The sequence below is a fragment of the Trachypithecus francoisi genome, unplaced genomic scaffold, assembly GCF_009764315.1.
Source record: "Trachypithecus francoisi isolate TF-2019V2 unplaced genomic scaffold, Tfra_2.0 Lachesis_group2, whole genome shotgun sequence".
NCBI lineage: Eukaryota > Metazoa > Chordata > Mammalia > Primates > Cercopithecidae > Trachypithecus > Trachypithecus francoisi.
The window spans coordinates 122326989-122348569 of NW_022681465.1; the positions used below are offsets into that span (position 1 = coordinate 122326989).

Genomic DNA, 21581 nt, shown 5'->3' on the forward strand with positions numbered 1-21581 from the left:
ACAGCTACTAAATTGGTCTCATGAAGCCAAGAAAAGAGAACAACTCATGGGTTAAAAAAGCACTGATCTGCTGGGTGCGGTGGCTCACGTGTGTAATACCAGCACTTTGGAAGGCCGAGGCAGGTGGATCACCTGAGGTCAGGAGTTCAAGACCAGCCTGGCCAACATGGTGAAACCCCATCTGTACTAAAGATACAAAAATTAGCCAGGCATGGTGGCAGGCACCTGTAATCCCATCCCATCGACTCAGGAGGCTGAGGCAGGAGAATCACTTGAAACCGGGAGGTGGAGGTTGCAGTGAGCCAAGATTGTATCACTGTACTCCCAGCCTGGGTGACAGAGCGAGACTCCGTCTCCAAAAAACAAACAAACAAAAAAGCACTGATCAAGTCCACCCTCTCATTTGCTAGAGGGGAAAACAGATGCATGGTGAAGGGAAGTGATTTACCCAGTGTCACAACACATAGTCCATGTATATTTATAGAGCAGCTACTATATGTCAGAAACTGTTTGGACACTGGATATTTAGTCGTGAGAAAAACAGTAAAACAGCTGTACTCTGCCCTGAAGATGCTTAGTCTTGTGGAGGAGGTAGGCGTCATGCAAATTTTAAAAAATTACATATAAAATTCTAGTCCAAGCTGCAATAAATGCCACAGAGGGGCCTAGCTGAGAGGTCTAGTGGACCAGCTGGGGCATGGAGGGTCAGGGCCTACATTTTTATTATTATTTATTATACTTTAAGTTCTAGGGTACATGTGCACAACGTGCAGGTTTGTTACATAGGTATACATGTGCCATGTTGGTTTGCTGCACCCATCAACTCGACATTTACATTAGGTATTACTCCTAATGCTATCCCTCCCCCAGCACCCAACCCTCCAACAGGACCCAGTGTGTGATGTTCCCCACCATCAGGGCCTACTTTTTATAGGGTGGTCAGGAAAAGTGTCCCTGAGGATGCACAGTTTAAGTCAAGTCCTATGGAAGAGAATGAGGCTGCTATGGGGCAGTGGGAGAAAGGGAGGACAGAAGACAAAGGAGTGGGGGAGGAGTGTTTTGGGCAAAGGGAGCGGTAAGCATGAAGACCTCGGGTCCAAGAAGACTTGAACCTGAGCTGAAAGAAAGCCAGTGTGGCTGTAGCATGGTGAGAGGCTGTAGCAGGTGGTTGCAGAGAGACCGACGAGCCCACTCCTGTTAGACTTTGTTGGACTTTATTCTAACGTCAGTGAGTAGCCATTGAGAAGTCTTAAAGCAGGGATGTGATATGATCTAATTTATGACTTTAAAATATCCCTTTGGCTACCGTGTGGAGGGAGATTTCAGCAGATAACTGTGGAAAGAGGGGAATCAGTTGATTTTTATCTATAGTCTCTAGAGGAAGGCCAGCGGATCTGCCTTTGCAATGGCCCAAAGCTTTGCACATTTAGAAAAACTGCATTATTAATGAAACATTTGCGTCTTAGGAAATGATAAAACAGGCTGCTACATGTAAAAATTAAGTAACTCAATTTGTTTTAACAGCTTGTGCTCTACTACAGCAATTTGTTTGGCATATACACAAGACTCCATCGGAATAGTAATTATGCCATGCTAATTATTTTACTGCATTGTGTACATCTGACATTTAATTATGGGAAAGTATGTGAGGGTAGATTTTCTTCCTCCCTTTGCCTTCCTGACAGGTAGTTTTGTTTCCCATACTTCTTTTGCACCTACATTGTCTTTATGCCAACTTGTCATCTGCAACGAAATCGTGTTTCCATGACAGCTTTGCTCAGCCATGTTGCCTGCTAGTTGTAGACAATCACCAAAATAAACAGTTGACACAGATGTCATTCTCACCCTCTCATTCTGCCTCTCCCTCCCCCTTAATCTAGCTCCTACTATAAAGATTTTATTTTTCTCCCACCTTGAGAAGGAAAGTGATCCCTGACAACCTTGAGCATCCTTTGATACGTCAGCATGTCTCTCAGTGACTTCTCTTGTAACCAGTGCCCTTCTCCATGGAGACTGTTGGCAAGCCAACTCCCATGGCTCTATGCATAGACGACACAGATCAACAGCTGTGGGCTGTAGACCATCAGACTCCAGGCTTTGCATTCATGGGGAGGTGGCAAAGGTGAGCTCTCACCACTCAGGATTCCAAGAAGTTGAACCATGACTGTGGCATGTCCTTCACAGAGTGCATTGACAAACACTGTGAAGCGAAGCAGGCTTGTGCCTGGGCCATGCCCACAGAGATAATGGGCTTGAGGGATGCAGGCAGGGAAAAGGAATGGAGAAAGAGGAAGTTCTGCCTATGGGTAGACATATAAAATCTCAACTTGGATAAAAGAAGGAAAAGAAGGATGAGGTGCAGATCAAAAACTGCAGGCACCTCTTGCTAGCCATCATCGCAGCTGATGCACCTGTAACCACCTCTCCACACACAGGAAACAGTTGTCTATGTCTCTCTACTGAAGAGGTAGTTGCAAAGAGAAAAGATGTTGTGAGAGTAGAATAGGAACAAAAGCAATGGCTTGAAAATAAAAAGAATACCAAAAGTCATATATATATTTTTAAAAAGCCTGGCAACACGACTGTATACCTCAAAGTATAGCAAATGCCCATTAAAATATTTGCACAACCCTGTTATGAGTGTGAAATAAATGTCCAGAGGGATTAGAGATCCCTGGAATCTTCCCAGAGCTAGACAGAAGCCATTCTTTCTTCTTTGTGTGCATCATATTTCCTCGTATACTTGGGGTTAGCCAAGAAATGTAGTGCATCTCAGGAAAATAAAGAGAATAGACATACAGACCTGCAGCTTGATACAGAACATACCCTTTGAGAAGTCCTGGTTCCTGCTTCGTTCACACAAGCTTAGATTTGGATCGTTCCAGTTTATGTTTTGCTATTTCAGATCTACTGAAACTGCAAACCCTCTGGCCCAGGCATTTGCATAAGTCAGCCTTTCCCTTGAGTGCCAGGCAAATCTCAGTTGGTTCACAAGATGATTTTTGGTGGCACATGGACCATGTTTAAAAAATTTTTAATAGTTGTATGTTCATTTTAATGTGTATCAAAATATGTCTAACTGGCACCTCAACCCTGTGTTTTAATGGATATAACACAGTTTCTCGTGTAAATACAGACTTGGCATGCCTTCTTTTTCCTCTCTTTCAGGCCCTTATTCCCTTTACAAACTTGCTCAGAACTTACTACTTTGAGGTTCCTGTCTTCAGGAACCTCACTTGGCTCTCTTCAGCCCTCTGTCATCCCTCTCTACTTCTTCCTCCTCCTTTTCCTCCTTCCTTTTTCTTGACCCTGTTATCATCCACAGGCATTCCTTAGAGCCTACTGTGTGCTGGACATGTGGGGTACTTCAAACAGGAATGGGGTCAACTGCAATAACAGAAAAGCCAACTACAGTGGCTTGAAGAAACAGGGCTCTGAGTCCTGAGAAAGGCAGAATAGAAGTGATGTGGCTCTTCTAGGATGGTGTAGAAGACCTAAGCTCCTTCTGTCTGCCTAGGCCACCATCTTTACCATGTGGCTTCATTTTTAGGTTTGGAAGACAGCTGCTAACACAAAAGTGATACTTGTGAAGCGCCCTCTCTCTAGACTTTGATACTTAAGAAGCTAAACCCTTTCCTTCAGATCTCCGTGGCCAGTACTTCTTCACATGTTCTGCAAGGGAAGTGCAGAGAGTTCATGTTTTAGCTTTACAGCCTCAATTGTAGAGGAAGGCAAGGAAAAATCGGGTTGTGAATGGTTTAGAGATAGCTAAGCCACAGAGTCAGCCAAGCAGGAGGATAGTAAGAAGTACAGATAACGATCTCTGGCCTTCCTTTTCCAAGCTGAGAAAGTAAGTGTTAAAAGTTAACAACTTTCTAAGTCGGTGCATGATCATAAACCTGCAGAATTAGGAAAGAATTTAGAAGTCGTTTGGACCAGATTTATATTTTAAAAGATAAACTAAGTCAGAGATAAAAAGGGACTTAGGGCTCAGTGGGACAAGAGCCCTCCTCGGAAGACCCTGCTAATTTAGTGGTTCTTGTCTGGAGGTAAGCATCAGAATAACCGGCAGGGCTTGTTAGAATACCTATTGCTGGGTCCTACCCCTAGAGTTCAGAATTCAGTAGGTGGTCTGGCTGGGGCCTGAGAACCTACATTTCTAGCAAGCTCCTAGATGATATTGATGCTGCTGGTCCAGGTACTCCGCTGGGAGAACCACTGGGCTGACCTTGCAAGCATGCAATTTACAATCACTAATCCCCAAACAGATTTTCTGATGTTTTACTATTTTAACTTGTGCATTTTTGTGTGTTCTTTAACAGCTAAGTAATGTAGTTGCAGATAATTAATGCAGCCAATGGGTGAACTAACTTAATCTTAGAACTGTTGATAGCTATGTTATTTGAAACCCAGAGGCTCTTTGCTCCTATGACCTGGCTGTGCCTCAAAGGGCACTCTGCCCTTTTCCAGGGACGACCACTGCTGTGTATTTAGTGAACTTTCTGGTCCATGTTTCTGGATTTTTTTTTTCACCACTTAAGTAAGTATCTATATGTGGCACATATTGCAACATTTTGTATATTTTCAAACATTATATATAAATAGTATACTCTATCATTCTGTGGCGTACATTTTTCATTCAACATTATGTTGAGCTCGTCATGCTGATACATGATCAGTCTAGTTTAACTGCTTTGTAGTATTCCATATTCATATACTAGAATGTATTTATCCCTCCCTCATGTTTCAGATTATTTTTAAACAGATTAATGAGGCTTCGATATTATTATTAACAGCAACAATGTATTGAAGTGGATGACATAATGAACTATTTTCGTATATTCGCTCATGTAACAAATATTTATCAGGTGCCTACTTTCGGCTAGGCATTGTTTTAGGCAGGGAGGATTCAGCAGTAAATGAACAAGCTCGCTACCCTGATGATGCTTATTCGTATGATACGTGCAACAGCTCTGTCAACCAGGTGTTGTTATTTTCATTTTACAGATGAGGAAATGGACATTCTGTGAATTTAAGTGACTTACCTGGGTTCCCACCAAAGAGAACAAGGGAGTTTTGAATCAAATAATCTCACTGTTAACTCTTTCTACAGTTCCACCAGGATATCTGCTGAACCTAATAACAAACACCATTCCTCATCTTCCTAATTTTCTTTGGAGGTCATGACTCTTTTTTTTATACGCTTTTTATTTTGGAATAATTTTAGATTTACAAAGTGGTTTTAGAGAGAGTACAGAGAATACTCCTAAACCTCTAGTCTGGTTTCCTTCATTAATAGCATCTTACATTACTATAGTACATTTGTCAAAACCAAGAAACTGGCCAGGCACGGTGACTCACACCTGTAATCCCAACACTTTGAGAGGCTGAGGCAGGCAGATCACGAAGTCAGGAGTTCAAGACCAGCCTCGCCAAAATGGTGAAACCCTGTCTCCACTAAAAATACAAAAATTAGCCCGGCGCAGTGGTGGGCACCTGTAATCCCAGCTACTCAGGAGGCTGAGGCAGGAGAATCACTTGAACCCAGGAGGTAGAGGCTGTAGTGAGCCAAGGTCGTGCCATTGCACTCCAGCCTGGGTGATAGAGCAAGACTTCATCTCAGGGGAAAAAAAACAAAAACAAACAAACCAACAAAAAACACCTAAGAAACTTGCATTTGTATATTACTGTTGACAGAACTCCAAAGCATATTTGGGTATCACCAGTTTTCCCATTAATATCCTCTTCTCTTTTCCAGGATTTACTCCAGGGTGCCATGTTGCAGTCAGTTGCTATATCTCCTCAGTCTCTTTACTGTGACAGCTTTTTCAGGTTTTCTTCTTGTTTTTCGTGACCTTGACCTTATTTTTAGTTTATCCCAAATGTCCAAATGAGGTAGTATCAAGAATTTAAAGAACTTTTTTTTTTTTTTTTTTTTTTTTTGAGACTGAGTCTCGCTTAATTGCCCAGGCTGGAGTGCAATGGCGCAATCTCATCTCACTACAATCTCTGCTTCCCGGATTCAAGCGATTCTCCTGCCTCAGCCTCCTGAGTGGCTGGTATTACAGGCACCTACCACCACATCTGGCTTATTTTTGTATTTTTAGTAGAGACAGGGTTTCACCATGTTGGCCAGGCTGGTCTTGAACTCCTTACCTCAAATGATCCTTGTCACTCGGCCTCCCAAAGTGCTGGGATTACAGGCATGAGCCACCACGCCCAGCCTAGAGAACTATTAATACAAGTATCTCTTAAGAGAGTTTGGATTTGATTGCCATTTCAGCACATTAGAGAGGGGCATCTTTCCCACACTGCTTGCTGAGTGCTCTCCTGGTGCAAAAACACAGGGAAACAATGGAGTGACGCATGGCCTTTCGGGCCAGGTGCTTGCAGAGTATGGCAAATTGTAGGTTTCCGATGAACAAGCAGCTTACCAAGGAATTATAACCCCCGCTCCACTGCTGTGTCCAAGTCCAATTCCAAGTGTCTTATAACCATGGTTTGATACTGCTGGCTCCTCCCCCAGCTCCAGCTTTGCCTGTGAGTATACGTATCTTTCAAAAGTCAGTTCTTATTTCCAGTAACTCCAAATACAAGCCTTCTTTTAGTGACAAGCAGATGAGTGTGAGCTGCAGTCACCTGGATTCTGCAATGCTGTCATAAGAGAGAACTTAGTAATTATATTCACCAGGCCCACTGTCCATGTTGGCTGGCAACATGAAGGGATCAGAGAATTCTTTGAAACAATATCCAAAGTTCTTGGTTAAAAGAGATATAGGCTGGGCGCAGTGGCTCACACCTGTAATCTCAACATTTTGGGAGGCCAAGACAGGTGGATCACTTGAGGTCGAGAGTTCAAGACCAGCCTGGCCAAGATGGTGAAACCTCATCTCTACTAAAAATACAAAAAAATTAGCCGGCTGTGGTCATGGGAGCCTGTAATCCCAGATACTCAGGAGGTTGAGGCAGGAGAATAGCTTGAACCTGGGAGGTCCAGGTTGTGGTGAGCCGAGATTGTACCAGTGTACTCCAGCCTGGGCAAAAGAGGGAGTCTCCACCTTAAGAAAAAATAAATAAATAAAGATATATAGCATTACACTACAGGATGGAAGAGCCCAGAAAAAGAGTTCCTTCTTAGAAGCTACTGAAGAGCCAAGTGCTTTCTTAGGGCAGTGTTTCAGACAAATTTCAAAAAGTTATATATGCACACATGTAAATTTTATATATATGTATATATATAAATGTGTATATATACATATATAGATATAAATTATCCATGACCCTTGTCCCAAAGAAAATTATTGTTGACATTTTGCCTATTTTCTTCTATTTATGTTTTTTGAAGAACATTATATTACATGCTTTTTAATACGCTTTCATTCAACGTCATCATAAGCATTTTACCTGTTTCTTTTAAATAATTATTAAATAAAAAAGTTTTTCATTTAAATAATCTTTAGTTTACCTAATCATTCTATGGTACATTTGGTAAATTTTTAATGCCTTGAGAAATAGTGTTTCAAAATAGGATGCTTCCCTCCTTATTTATTAGATTATTTTTCTATAAGTAGAGTCCCAAAGTGGGATTACTGGGTCAAATGTTATAAACATTTTTAAGACTTTTGATCCCTTTTGGAGTTGAGGAGAAACTCTTCTTATTAGAGCTCCATAGAAGCCAAGTAATAATGCTAAATTTCCTAATTTGCCCTATGTCACTGTTTGCTCTCTGAACTTAAATGAACTTTGACTTGGCCACAAAACTAAAGTTGTGATTTCATTCATTCATTCACTCACTCACACAAGTTTAGGTGTCAGGTACAGTGCCAGATGCTGAAGATAAGAGACCAAGCAAAACCCGAGCCCCTGCTCTCATGTCCAGAATAGCATCTGACCCAGAAAGACCCTGATTTGCTTGACAATAGAGTTAGAGAAACCCATTTGAAAGCATCTGTTTTTACCAGAGACTTGATGCTTCAATGCTGACTGTCTTCTTCCGGTTTTGTTTTTCTAAGTTGCTCCGATTTTAGACCAAGATGACCACTCCACATTCAATTTGAAAATCATTCAACTTGAGTTCAGGGCACAAAACTAAAACATTTTGTCTGTGCCCGGACAAAGCATTTTGTGTGGAGCCTCATGGGCCTAGCAGCTGCTGCTTCCTTTTAGTAATTAGGAAGCACTGGGATTTCTGATAAATAATTGAAAGTGTACTCTGGCAAGTTTCTACAGCAGTTTTAAGGGCCGTGCCTATTTTACTGTTCTCTGCATTGGAGAGTAAAGCCCTTGATTTTATGACTCGACTTTTCTGATTGTCCTCGTTGGTACTCTTAGCCTCATACAAAACATTTTCTTTTTCCTTTTCTTGTGATGATGACTGGGTGTGAGGAGCACCATCTTGAAATGGCTTCCAAGTAGGGTTGGAAGAACAAATTGTCTGATCAACAGGAGTAACTGTCAGACCAGCTCTCTGATAATGAAACCATGATAAGTCATCTGGGGAATCTTTTGCATAAATTACTTGAGTCCTTGAAGTCAGTGCAGACTTTTCATTGTAATTATGTGGATCGTGAAGTCCTGATGACTCCCAGTGGATCTCAGTAAAGAGTGACTAATGGATCATGGGGTCATTTGGTTAAGTGGGGGAGAAAAATCTGGGCAATCGAGGACCAGGTTTGAAGTGATCCCTATCTGTGGCCTAGGCTCTGGCAAATGCTGTCTCCTTCTGTCACCTCTGGGCTCTGACTTAGCAGGGCCTGCCTCCCTAGCCTGATTAGAAGAAAGAGCTAGACAATTTGGCAGACTCAGGCATCTCCAGCATTGCCCCTTGCACCCTGGTGCCTCCAATGGTTAATGTTGTCGTGTCAAGAGAGCAGAGCCTGTGTCTGAGCAAAGCAGATGATGGAGTGCTTGTAAGAGGCAGTGCTCTGTGTCAACCATTATGTCATTTGAGAGGGCCACCCGGTCCAGGTCTAAGTTGTGCTTTTCATGATGTCACCACTGAAGTCGCTTGACTGTGAATCAAAGACATTTCTCTTATGCTGACTTCTTTTATTAATTGGTGACAAGAGAGGAAAGAGGCTCTGAAGATTACAAAATATCTTACCCTTTAGCAACATCATGGTGTTCCCTGCATGAGGTCTCGCATCTCTTTCTCTTTCTCCTGCCCCTCTTCCTCTCTCTCTCCTGCTTTCCTTCTCTCTCTCCTGCTTTCCTTCTCGCTGTCTCTTCTTTATTTAAATACATTTGCTTTTTAAATTTTTCCAGAGCACTTGTCACTTCAGAACATAAATAGAATGTCTAAAATACATGATTTGTAAAATAAAAATTTATCAAAGGATCCTGCTTAGGAAGATAGTCCTACAAGGTCCTTTGATGTCTAACAATGTGCCATTGGAGAGCTAGAAGCCAGCAAAGCCCGACTTTCTAAGATAAATGTAGCATCTCTTGCAATAATTCCATGGGCCCCTTATGTCTGTGGGTCTCAGTGCAAACATGCCACCATGAGGTGAGCTAAAAAGCAAGCTTGCAAAATGAAGTCCCTGAGGAGTTGAGGTACTCTTACTACAGACAGGCTGGAAGTATATTTCAGCTTGTAGCAAGCTGGTTTCATCTCTACCTGAGGAAAGATAAAGAACTTTGCTCAGGAAATGTGAACCCCTGTTCCCAGGCTTCATTCTTCTCAAGCTGATGGACAGGTATGGAAGGAATGCGTTTGTTGGCAGGAATTAGATAGTGCCTAGGCACAAATGGCAGTCACGTTCTTTTCCTCCTTCTCTCTGCTTTGGGGGAAAAATGTGGTAGGAGGGGATGCTCTGCAGGGAGAGGGGTGCAGAACAAGCTGTCTCAGCTTCAGCCAGCTGCCGTTTGTCACTGGATTCTGACAACGGCATCTGGCTCCGTGAGTGTGGAAGCCAGGGACCTGTCTCATGGTGAAGGCCGAGTGACCAGTTGGACTCAGGGTAAATCTTCACTGTGAGTCAGGAACAAGCTCCCCTGGTTATATTTTCCCAAGGAAAGGCATTTCTACACCTTTCTGTTAATAAGTCATATCTCCATCCTAACTGTAAGACTTGGTGATTCCTTTGCTTTCGTTTCCAGCGAGGAGGCTTTCCGTGGCATGCAGGTGGCTAAGACAGGAATTAAGAAACCTAGTTGCGGCCAGGTACAGTGGTTCATGCCTGTAATCCCAAGCACTTTGGGAGGCCAAGGCAAGTGGCCCATGAAGTCAGGAGATTGAGACCATCCTGGTCAACATGGTGAAACCCCCACCTCTACTAAAAATACAAAAATTAGCTGGGCATGGTGGTACGTGCCAGTAATCCCAGCTATTCGGGAGGCTGAGGCAGGAGAATCACTTGAACCAGGGAGTCGGAGGTTGCAGTGAGTAGAGATTGCGCCACTGCACGCTAGCCTTGTGACAGAGTGAAACTCCATCTCAAAAAAAAAAAAAAGAAAAGAAAAGAAAAAAAGAAACCTAGTTAACCTGAAGTTCCAAGCATAGGATTGGCCAAATGTATAATAGGTCAAGAGAATGCTGCATTTCTGTTACAAGGGATGCTTGAAATATGTATTAGCTCATACGTGAAGAGGGCAGGATGTAATAGGCTAAAAGTAAAGGCCATGAAGTAGAAGGTACAGTACAATACCACGTTGGTATTCTCCATATGTATCCATTTTAAAAAGAAGAATAGAAAGCATCACAACCAACATTTAAATAGGGATGATCTCTCAGTAATATTATTAGTAATTACTTTTCCTTTGAGGTTTCCCTGTTTTCCAACTTATTTCTTTGAAAAGATAAAGATTTAACTTCTTTCTTTTAGTGGCTTTTAATCACTCTAGTTCTAGCAATCTTGACCTATATCCATATCTATGTCTGTACTTCTCTCCAGAGTTGCTGTGTAGAGCACTGCTCCAGCACCTAGTTTAGAAGGGGTGAAGTGGGATCTGGAATCAATCCCTTCTTTGATCTGCTTGTTAAGTCATCCCTGACATGGGTCAGTGTCTGCCCAGAGGAAAGGGAACTCTTATCCAACTTTCCCTGAAGGAATGTCTTGCTCTCATCCACACAATGATACTGGATTTGCTCACAGCAACCCTGTTTGTCTGTGTGTGTATATATGTGTATATAAGGGGACTTCAAAAAATTCATAGGAAGATGGAGTTAAAAGTTAAATAAAGTTTATTTCCCAATACAGGCTCCATCAAGGTCAAGATACGTTTGTAAGCAGTGATACCAACCGTTCAGTCTATTCCTAAAGAACTGAGGGTCCTGGGAATTTAACCATGTCGATGCCATCTTTTTTACATTAACTGAAGAAAAAAGAGGGTCCTTCCCAGATTTTAAGACTAGGAAGTAAAAAGAAGTCAGAAGGAGCCAAATCAGGACGTTAGGTGGATGCCTGATGATTTCCCACTGAAACCCTTGAAAAATTGCCCTTGCTTGACGAGAGGAATGAGCAGGAGCATGGTTGTGGTGGAGAAGGGCTCTCTGGTGAAGCTTTCCTGGATGTATTTCTGTTAAAGCTTTGGCTAATTTTCTCATAACGCTGCCATATTAAGCAGACATTATGGTTCTTTGGCCCCCTAGAACATCAGCAAGCAAAATACCTGGAACACCCCAAAACACCATCACCATGACTTTTACTGTTGACCAGTCTGCATTTGCTGTGACTGAACCCCTTCCACCTCTTGGTAGCCATTGCTTTGATTGTGCCTTGTCTTCAGGATCATACTGGTAAAACCATGTTCCTCCTCATTTCAATTCTTAGAAGAAATCCTTCAGGATCTTGATCCCACTTGTTTAAAATTTCCACTGAGATCTCTGCTCTTGCCTGCAGCCTATTTGGGCACAACGGTTTTGGCACCTATCAAGTAAAAGCCTTGTTCAGCTTTTTCAGTCAGAATTGTGTGAGTTGAACCAGTCAGTTGAGATGTCTGTGGCATTGGCTATTGTTTGTGCTGTTAATTATCAGTCCTTTTCAATGAGAGCACAAACAAGATGAATTTTTTTTTGGCAAATTAATATAGCTGGTTTATTGCTGTGGGCTTCATATTCAACATCACCTCATTCCTTCTTGAAATGAGTTACTCGTGTGTAAACTGACTGGGAGGTGGGCATTGTCCCCTTCAACTTTTCATAAAGCATCAATGATTTCACCATTCTTCTACTAAAGCTTTGTCATAAATTTAATGTTCCTGTTTCAATTTTAGCAGAATTCATGTTGCTCTGATAGAGATTCTTTACAAACTGATATCTTATCTTTCTTAGTACCTCAAACTAGATCCTGTTCAGACATGTTGTAGCAAGTTAGTACAAGTTGATTTTGGTGCAAAATCTTTAAATCTATACATGGTTTTTTCATAATAAACATTTTCCATTAACTTTTTGAAGATCCCTCATATGTATTTTCCACATTAATCATTTTGGCCATCTCATAATCACCATATTGTATTATAAAGAGTAACTATTTCTCAGTCTACATGTATCAGGACTCTTTATACTCAGGTCTAGATTTTAGAACTAGCTATCTGTAGGGGTAGGTAAAGTTCAAGGATTTTGTAGAAGAATGAGCTGCTTTGGACCTTTCTACTATCCTGTTATGTGCCTAAATCCATATTTCCTAGGAATGGGGATGGGCTGGGAGAGAAGCAAGAATATTTGATGTTGAAAAGTCAGTAATAGACATTGACCAATGGAAAACCCTAGTAACGCTGTGGTGCTGATAGGATGCAGGGAGCCTTCATTGTTCTAGGAGGTGATGATGGTGTTACCAGTAACGTAAAATAAAGGGATACTGTGACCATGTGGCTATACTCTGGGGTGAAAGATGGTGTCATCCTCTTTTCAATCGGTATCCCTTTGTTGTTTGCGGGGAAACTGGTATAGCTTTACAGAGACAACTGCCTGTAAGCCGGAAACACCTGGTAAATAAAAAGTGATAGAACCAAGTGGCTCCCAGGGTTCTTGCCTCAAGTCAGAGAAAAGCTGTGATGAGTCAAAAAAAATACTCCAGGTGCAAGAGCCCAGGGCCCTGATGCACATGTGAAAGGCAGGCACCTTCCAGAAATAGCATTCCTGACCCCAGAGACTTGGATGGCCTTGTTTTAATTTCAGAGTTAGAATAATGACCATTTTATGAACAACCAGATAGTTATTCTGGGTTCTTCTCTCAAGAGTGTGGTCTGAGACCTTGGCTTGTATAGTCTAAGTACGTAATAACTGAGTGTGTTTCCCATGATCCTGTGACAGCCTTCACTTTGAGTTCTATTTCAGAACACCCTTTTTCTGGGGGCACCTAAACATAGGCCCTAGTGAAATGGAATTTAGAAGCAGCATTATCTGCAGGGCAGTCCGAGGCCAAGCTCGCCAACTCCTCACTCTCAGTTCAATGGAAAGCAACAGGAAGTTGCCCCTACATTTGGGGGATGGTAAAAGGAGCTACCATTTGCTAAGCTGAGTGAGTGTCCCAGGGCAGCTTATTCACTGGAGTTCTCTGAGAAACCAGTTAAATTGGAGTGTTGGGTGGTGACTTGGAGTTGAGAAAGGAGCACTAAACTGGAATTCATAGCAGCCCCTGTGTAACCACATGTGCGTCGTCATCCTGGATACTGTCATCTCTGGCTCATGGCTAGGATCCTTCCTGCTGTTAAACCCCATGCATGGTTTTATGCCCAAGAACCACTAGCTCAGGGTGCCTTACAGAAAAGTTTTTTGCAAGAGGAAAAGCCTTCAAAAAAGGAAGAAGTGTTGGTTGTCCTCTCTCTCTCTCATAAATGCCTCCATTTTTTAATGATAATAGCATTTTTAAAATGTTAATGATGAGATTGTTTTCACCTTATAGAATGACTTCCAAAACTAAATACAGAGCAACCAGGAATATCAGAATGAGTGACCCCTGGAACATTGGTTAACTATAGAAGGGAAACCCTTCTGAATATTGACAGGATAGGGCAGCCTCCATGTCAGTAAATACTTGGGACAGACAGGACATTGGGTTCAGGGGAACCCTTTGGAAGAGTCAGGTGATCACTGGTTGCAGGGGCTGGTTCTTTTTGGAACCCTAGTGGCTGATGAGTCTAAAGCCGCACAAACTATGCCACATGAGAGTGTGACTTTAGCCCTCTCTTGAATGAAATCAAGTAGAGATTAAGTCAGTTTTGACTCTCATCAGAAAGGTTTAAGCTATTGGAGTTCCTACATTTCATCCTGTGTCTTTGGGGTTAAGAGGTGAGGCTCTGGGCCACAGCTTCTGCTGTCTCCTAGAGGGGTGGCTCATGAGAATGGCCATATTGAAGAGTCCTTGAGAACATAGACTTTGGAATTATGCAGGTCTAGGTTATAATCCTGGCCCTACTATGTACTAGGTGTGTAAATTTGGCCATTTAATATCTCTCTAACTTTAGCCTCCTTATTGCTAAATGGGAAAAATACAGTATGTTCCATATAGTGAGTAGTTAGAGAGGAAAGAGATCTCATGATAAATTCCCAAGAAATGGGGGCTGGGCTTATAAGAAAGGGTCCAGCATCAATCCTGTGAACAAAACACTAGGATTAGACCCATCACCTCTAAAGCAGGAAGAAGGAGGCTAGCTGGATGCTGGAATGTGGGTGGTGGGTCAGTGATTGCAGAGGCCACTAAACCAATACTATGATAGAGAAAATAGAAGACCTGTTGGGGGCTGGGCACAGGTAGGATGCAACTCTCAAGGTGGGCACAGAACAGGCATGTGTGCAAGGTGCAAGTCCTTAGATTACTTGATGTATTTGTTTCCTATTGCTGTCGTAACACATTACCACAGATTTAGTGGCATAAAGCAACACAAACTTAGTATTTTACAGTTCTGGAGGTCAGAAGTCCAAAATGGATTTCACTGGGCTGAAATCAAGATGTTGGCAGGGTCACATTCACTCTTAAAATCCTAGGAGATAATTCATTTCTTTGCCTTTTCCTGATTCTAGAGTCCACCTACATTCCTTGACTCAAGGCCCCTTACTCTATCTTCAAAGCAGCAGTGAAGCATCTTCAAGCCTCTCTCTGCTGTGTCATCACATCCCCTTTCTCCTCCCAGGCCAAGTGTGGAACTCTGTTGGATGGCACTAGACAGAAATCACATCCCTCCTACAGGATTTCTACAAAGCATGTGTTCCTGGAGCAACTATATGAGGAAGATGGAGACATTCTAGAAAATTTGGTCCCATATGAGGACGATGCAGAAGGCCTAGAAAATGTGGTCCCTGTTGCCTTTGAGACTTACACATCATCCTGAAACCGAGCACTCTGACTGTGTATCAAGATCAACTGCACTTGATCAACTCAAGATCAAATCAAGTCTAATTTTAAATAGGAAGAAAGGTAGCACTCTTCTTATATTCTTACTGGAGAAGCTATCCTTCTTGGTTCTGTTCCATTTTGCACATGGAGTAGGGTTTTAAATAGCCAGATCCAAGGCTGGATTTGAAAGCTGATGAACGGAGCTATGAAGAGCTTTATGATGAAAAGGTTTATTATTGGCCTCCCATCCATTGGTTTATCTTTTTTGATTCTTTAAGTAATATGACAAATGAGGGACTGATAGGATTGTTTTTGGTGTGGTTTCATGAGTTGACATAATTAAGAGCCATTTCCAATTGGCAATGCTGCAAGAAAAAAAACTTGCAGTCAGACAAACAAGGAAATTACTTAATTAGCAACTCAGGTGAGGGCTGGCTTTTGAGAAAGATGTTAAGGTTGGAGGAAAGACAGGAGACCCACAGAGGCAGCATGTCACAGTTGGGTGTTTAGCCAAAGACATGTTCTTCTGTCCCTTTCCTCCTGCATGAGTCTTTTCTGACTGTTCACCTGAAATTGGATATGGAAGAGCTCTGCTGCCACTGCTGCCAGCCTGGTAGACAGAAAACGTCAATGTTAAAGAAAAATGATTGTGTGTTTGGTTCCCTCCAGTTTTCACAAAATAAACATCACCTGGCAATTCCTTGGAGATGAATTAGCCACTATTTCATTCCCCTTAGTCCTTCCTGCTGGGTTAATTATTGCTCTGAACAATGGTAGCATTAATCAGCATGATAACAGTTTCTAGGTTTGATGCATATGGAGGTCCCTGTGTCAAACCTTCAGGAAGATCAGAAACTCCTTCTAGGGGGTGTTCTCTCCTAGGAGACCCACAAGTGTCCAGGCTGGGGAATTGTTCCTTTGGGTGATTTAATTTTGAATAGGTTCCAGGTGTCATCTGCGTGACAAGGCTGAAGAAGTCTGTTTTGGTGGAACTCCAAGACTTTTGCTCTGGGTCAGAGTCTTTGACTTCCATATGTATCAGCTTTGATGCTTTTAAAAGCTGCAGAAGCAGTCCAAGTATCATGGTTTAGTAGACAGACTTTGGATCCAGACAGGCATGGATTCAAACATGAGCTTCTGGACTAACTGGTCGTGGGAATTTGGGAAAAATTTAACACTTACGGATAAATATAATCTATGTGGAACACTTTCACATAGTGCCTGGCACACAATAAGTGGTCATAAATGGTAGTTTATAAAATGAGGATACCACTAAAACTAAAAAAAAAAAAAAATTTTAAATTATGTGACTGCAGCCTGTTTTCTGGGGCTTTAGCAGCAAGGGGTATATCCTCAGGGAAAGAATACCATCAGTGCCACTCCAGGTGAAAAGGTGGCTAGAGTATTCCCTACTCTTAAAGCGAGTCACTATTAGAGTGGCAGGTTTGTACATAAATAGGTTCCTGAAAATGCCAAATGGCACCACCTCTACTTGTTAACCACTGCTGGTTTCATCTAGTGATAGCCAAGGTCCTAAATCCTCCAGACCTATGGATCCTACAAATTCCTGGGTCATTTCTTCTTTACAGAACCAGAACAGACTGCCTTGACCGCTTTCTCCTGGGTTAACAATGGGTCTTGACTTGGTCCTGCCTAGGACCTGAGAGCAGCAGAACAAAACCACTAACTCAGAATTTTCTTTCCCTTTCTTGGTCTCACCTGGCCTTTCAAAAGTCCAGGAACCCTCAAAGACTAAAAGGAGCATCTGGGCCAGAGGCATCTTCAGCCAATGTCACTAGGCACCTTCAACCAGTGTCACTAGGGAGACCAATTCAAGAAGACGACCAACCAATGCATGGTCTTAGCTCCACCCTCAGCACACACGTGTCCTCCATACATGCTTCGTAGAATGCAACATATATCATATCTAAAATCCTAATACAAATTATTGAGGAAATACAGACTCTTTTATATGCAGGCATTGCAAATGTGCACATTTCAAAAAATCATTTAAACAAATTTCTTTGGAAACGAGGTCTTACTCTGTCACCTAGGCTAGAGTGCATTATTGTGATCATAGCTCAGTGCAACCTTGAACTCCTGGGCTCACGTGATCTTCCCGCCTTGGCCTCCCAAAGCACTGGGATTAACAGATGTGAACCACCACCCCCGGCCACATTTCAGAAATATTCAAGTGGAAAGGCGAAAGGCACACATCATGGAATCTGGCAACCATAACATTGTCCTAGTGTGTAATGCTAGGCCTGTATGAGAGCATCTTTTCTTTGTTATGCTAGTTCGTGCTTAGGAAGCACTGTGGCACGTTCTTGGGTGTCATGTAAAGGGCCAAGGAGAGAACCTAGAGTTTTCGAATATCTTCAGTCTACTTCTGACTTCATTGGCAATATTTGGCAGTCACCTTGTATAGGAGAAACAGAGTTCTCCTTTTGAGAATAGGGACCCCTTTGGTCACAGGGAATAGAGTTTGTTAGACGTCTCCAAAGAACGGGAACCCTGGTACAGGTTGGGTGAGACTTAAACAAACAGAATTCTGGCTAACACCTTCTATTAGTCCCTAGAAATCCTCCATTCCTCTTGCCCACATCTAACTTTGAGGTACAGCTGGGGTTGGCAGCAGCTTGGCTTTGCCATCGTGTCCAAATTCCACTATTTCTGTCCTGAATTTGCATTTCCTGGCAGACCTGAGCCAAGTCCCAATGAAACAGCCATAGCTTTTCAGAATTACGGGCGAAATGGGGCTGGGAAGAGGTGAGGGGGGCAGGGAGGGGACAGGGGAGAACATACACAGTAATTGTCACGAAGGGCCCAGTGATGCGGATCTGCCCCGAGGATGTCATTTCACATGATCTTTGCTCACTCACTTCCAGTGTGGCCCTTCCAGCTCCTCAATCCGGGCATGGAGCCGTGCTTTTTATAGACTGTAAGTCCATTGTGGAGTTATGTATCCTGGCAGTTTATAAAGTGGTGCTTTCTCTATTTTTATGGGTGCCCTAGGACAGCGCAGGCACACACACGTCTCTTGGTACCTTCTCATTCCACACTGCTTGTGATTAATGAAGAAGGACTGCTGCCTCCTGCCGCTTCACAGGATAGACCTGCCTGGGCAGCCTCTGATTTGCTGTGTGTCCCCAGTGGAGCCAACCCTTTCAAGCCCCCTGCCCCCTGCCCCCTGCCGGATATTGTGGGAGTGAATGAGGGATGAGGATGAGAGTAAGCCCTCCCTGAAGGGTTATGTAAATCTGAAAGGCTCTGTGGACTTTGAGGCTGGCCTAGGGAAACCTCAACAATCAGCTACTCCTTGCTTTTTATTAGATTCCCTATAAACAAGTAGGGCATGATTGCGGGGGAATCAGAGGACATGAGCCTGCTTCATGCTTGAGGACTTTTCCCCAGCACTGGTGCCAAGCAGTTAGAGCCTCTTCTCATGATGCAGCACTGATCAGCCTGGTTCTCCCTCAGACCTCAACCTTTTGTTGAGGGGAAGAAACACTTGTGGTAGGAGGAAACATAATTAATGGAAGGATCATGTGCATGGACTATCATCGTATCAGTGATGATAATAGGCATGGTTGCCTAGATCTTTCCAGTCAGCTGCCATGTTTTGTCAGCACAGCTTTCATAATGTCCTCTTCCTTTCATTAACAATGTCTTTGGGCTCCTGGGTTTTCTGTCCTCAGATTCATCCTGAACACCATAACTAGGTCATGCATCCTGGAGAGATATCTTGGTACTTTGCCTCCCACTGTTCAAAGGCTCCCTATTGCCAATGATAAAGTCCTAACATTGTATCCTGACATCCGCATCCCTACACAGTATGAGCTCCGCTCATGTTTATGATCTCCTGTCCCACTCTTCTTCCGTGGGAACCAGACCAGAGAGCTCTTTGGCCTTCAGACAGCTCCCGGCTCACCTCTCTGCTCAGAGTGCTTTACCTGGACTGCCCTGCAGTAATGATTTTTTGCCCTGAAATAATTATTGCAATAATAAATACAATAATAAATGCAAAAATAGTAATAAAAACAATAATTATTGTCCTGCAATAATTATCTCTCCATATCCTTATCTATCACAGAGAAGCCCTGACAGCCTCAGCCCCAGGGAGTCTCTCTCTTTCTCTTTCTCTGAGCTCCATTAGCATTGGCTAGCTGGGAACTTGTCACTGGTTTATGTTATTATCTAATTGGTTTAGGTGCTTTATAGAGTATCTACCCTAAGGGCAAGGACTGTTGTCCACCTCTTTACAGGGAACACTTTGCCTGATATGCAGGGTGGCCCTTGTCCAAAGTGGGGGTGGCCCTCCATGGCTGTCAGGAGCACTGGCTCAAGCGTGAGGATCGGATGCCGCCACATGATCCAACCACAGGCGAGCTCCTTCATCTCTAGTCCAGAGTTTCACTCATTTGCAATGTGAGGAGTGATGACTCTTATTTTATAAAAATACTTGGCCGGGCGCGGTGGCTCAAGCCTGTAATCCCAGCACTTTGGGAGGCCGAGACGGGCGGATCACGAGGTCAGGAGATCGAGACCATCCTGGCTAATACGGTGAAACCCCATCTCTACTAAAAATACAAAAAAACTAGCCGGGCGAGGTGGCGGGCGCCTGTAGTCCCAGCTACTTGGGAGGCTGAGGCAGGAGAATGGCGGAAACCCAGGAGGCGGAGCTTGCAGTGAGCTGAGATCTGGCCACTGCACTCCAGTCTGGGCGACAGAGCGAGACTCCGCCTCAAAAAAAAAAAAAAAAAAAAAAAAAAAAAAAATAAAAATACTTATAAGGATTAAATTAGATACTCTGGTTATACCCTTGGCATAGTGCTCAATGTAGGATTATCGTTATCGTCATTAAATCAATGTGTGTTGATGACTAGGAATTCTGGCAACAAGATCCTGGGCCTTTCTGAGGGGCTGGACATTGGCTTGGTCTGCCTGTGGAATCCCTCCCTGGCCTGGCTCCCATACGTGTGCCTGTGTCTCAGTTTCCTCGTGTGCAAATTGGGACAACAGGAATACCTACTGCTCAGGGTTATCATAAGAATTAAATACGATGATGGCTGGAAAATGCCTACATTTAGGAAAGAAAGCCTTGGTAAATGAGAAAACCATGGAATTCTACTAATTGCTACGAGTAAATGGTCAGGAATCATGGCCTGAGTCACAGCTTGGGCTTTTCTTGATGGTCCTGTTTCCCAGTCCCTGTGTTGAGTCTAGCTGGGATGGGGAAGTACAAACTTCCTTCTGGCTCTGACTTTATGTAATTCTGCTCATATGCCTCCCTTTACCTACTCAGTTCAGACCAGAGATGAGAAAGCTTTGGGATTTTGGAGAATGATTTGTATTCCTTGCTTAGAAGAATAAGACCCTTCAGGTGGCCGAGTTGGAATCACCTGTTTGCCCCCAGGCAGCTCATCAGACCCCTGCAAACTTCTCCAGGAACACAGAGCACCCCTGGAAATATGTACATTCTCTAAACCGTAGGATCCAATGCAGACAGATTAGCACCCCTCCTTCAGCCCTCCCCCTCCATGTCATCAGCTTTATGCTGGGGTGGATAATGTTTCTCTAACTGCCTAATTGGGAGAATTTAGCTGGAAAATTGCCATCGTGTTCTTTTAAAGGGTGCCAACAGCCCACGGCTGCCAGCTATAATGTCAGTGGGTAATCCCGGCTCTGCCGCCACGGAGCCAGGGAGGACCCGTCTTTCTCCAGACTCCTTCCCAGGTGGTGAGAGCAGGCCACCAGCCCTAAGAGGAAAGAACACCAAGGAGGAGGACAGAGGTGGCCAAGAAAGCAGCTGCAGGCACAGGTCTGTTTCCCTCCCTCCTCATGACCCTCCCCAGCCTGCACCACTGGGGACTGAAATGTCCTTAAATTGCAGTGTCACGCCAGGACTCCCTGGGCCTATGGTGTACTGCTCAGCTCCGTGGACTCCCACTGTAGCAATTTTGAGTTTAGACTGAGTCTGGGGGTTGTTCAAGAAAAGGGAAATCTAATTGCTAAGGCTTGTTTGAGAGAGACAGTGTAGAATAGTGTTGAGGCGTACAGACCTTTGAGCCAGGCTGCTTGCTTATGTTCTAATCTAGGCTCTGCTACTTGCTGGGCAAGTTACCAAATCTTCTAGCTTCATCATCTGTAAAACAGGGGTGATAATATGAGCACTTTCCTCTGTTCACATATCAGGGGGCCCAGGCAGATGGAGGCTCTGCTGTCTTTAACATGTGGCATCCGGGACCTTCTTGCCAGGTGGGCATCTAGCCCACAGAAAAAGAGAAGGCATAAAGAATTAGGTAG

The 21581-nt window shown here is 43.4% G+C and overlaps 1 protein-coding gene and 1 long non-coding RNA gene across 3 annotated transcripts in view; both read left to right on the top strand.

The window, feature by feature from the left end:
- Window positions 1-15981, top strand: part of LOC117065489 — a 41205-nt gene extending 25224 nt beyond the window's left edge. The window contains exon 2 of the long non-coding RNA XR_004429943.1: window positions 14963-15981. This is a non-coding gene — a long non-coding RNA (uncharacterized LOC117065489). The remainder of the gene's footprint in view (window positions 1-14962) is intronic.
- SLIT3 (slit guidance ligand 3) overlaps window positions 1-21581 on the top strand; it is a 645016-nt gene that overhangs the window by 166822 nt on the left and 456613 nt on the right. The gene's annotated exons all lie outside the window — the stretch shown is intronic.